The sequence below is a fragment of the Mus caroli genome, chromosome 10, assembly GCF_900094665.2.
Source record: "Mus caroli chromosome 10, CAROLI_EIJ_v1.1, whole genome shotgun sequence".
NCBI classification, from domain to species: Eukaryota; Metazoa; Chordata; class Mammalia; order Rodentia; family Muridae; genus Mus; species Mus caroli.
In genome coordinates, this window is record NC_034579.1 from 20,574,913 (window position 1) to 20,576,560 (window position 1,648).

The 1,648-nt window shown below is 43.0% G+C and overlaps 1 pseudogene; it reads right to left on the minus strand.

Moving 5' to 3' along the window:
- Positions 1-243: 243 nt before the first annotated feature.
- On the minus strand, positions 244-780 carry LOC110303970 (annotated as a pseudogene).
- Between the last annotated feature and the right edge of the window lie 868 nt (positions 781-1,648).

Here is a 1,648-nt window from a genome sequence, read left to right on the forward strand (position 1 = left end):
TGCTGGGAACTGAACCTGGGTCCTCTGGAAGAGCAGCCAGCATGCTTAACCATTGAGCCATCTCTCGAGCCTTCCTATTAAATTCTTAAATGCTCAGAGCCATGGAAGATTGAAAAATTCTAAATTAAAAAACAAACAAAACAAGACCACAGTGAGGAGAGTAGAAGTTGTCAAAAACAGGACCGCTCTTGTAGTCACGGACTGCTCTCTTCATCTCCAGGTTCATCTTAGCGTTCAAAAGAATTAAAGATGTGAAGCCGAGACATTAGACTTGTCTAGGGATAGAAACTTCTGATAGTAGCTTTTGGTGACATCAATCACAGTGAGAAGAGTCCTGGACAGCTCGAGAAGACAGTGGGGGGGATGACAGTTTCTGGAGGTAACACTGTATCGTCAAGAGTTTTGCAGCAGTCTTTCAAGACACAACGGCGCCCAATCACACAGTTCTTCCCAATGTGGACATAAGAACCAATCTGGGCAGCGTTGACCACACAGTCTTCCTCAATAAAGACATGATCCCCAATATGCAGGGGAAAGAATGCAGCGCCTTTGCTGAATTGTTTTGAACAGCGGCCTTATGACACTACGGCTTTTCACAACACAGTGATGTCCAACTCTTATGTTTGCCAGGTCTCCTTGGATGATACAGTAGTTCGTTATAATGGTCTTGCCATTGAGAACGATGTTCTGGCTTCCAAACAAACCAGACTGGAGACTAACTTTGTTCCCAGACGCTGCCTCTATGTACTTGGAGTTGTTACACAGTTCTCCCAACTCCATCACTGTCTCCTTTCTGAACCTCAGGATCCTGTCAGTCACTTGGGCTGACCTGGCCTCTTCTAAGCAGGAATTGTGCTAAAATCCTGAACTTAGACTTACTGTAAGAAACCAGAAGTTCAGACACTCAAGCAAAGTTGGTCCAAACCTCTCAGGTTGGAAATATAACAAAATGAGGGTTATTTTTTCCAAGATATGACATGGCTTTTTTCCTGCTTTTACCTAACATGGAAATGGAATGGGCACAATACCCCTGTGGCATGTCACAGCTTCTACTTTTGGTTGGAAAACACCAACCGGTGACCATGAATATGACAAATCAAAAGAAAAAAACTTAGAGTCCAGAGCCATTCCAAGCTGAGGAAGGGAGTTGATGGGAACTCAATTTCCTAACCTGACCACCAGCTAACCATAGCTTGGATGCCCAGTGGCCTCTGAGTCAGTAACTCCTCATTCCAAAATAACACAAAAACATTTTGGACTAGAAGATCATTGCTAAGTATATTATTAATAATATTTCCAGGAAAAAGTAAGTATAAGTCCTTTGTGTATAAAGTGGTCCTCATGCGAATCCCTTTATCCAGGATAATCTGGAATGAGGCAGCCTGGGCAGTTTGCTCCCACATCGGCTACAGCAGTTTTCATCAACTTCATTTAGAAACCGAGGACAAAAGTCAGAGCTAGCTTCAACAGAGTTGACAACTCTTTTTTTTTTTTAATTTTTAATATTTTTTATTACATATTTTCCAATGCTATCCCAAAAGTCCCCCATACCGCCCCCCACTTCCCTACCCACCCATTCCCATTCTTTTGGCCCTGGCATTCCCCTATATTGGGGCATATAAAGTTTGCAAGTCCAATGGGCCTCTCT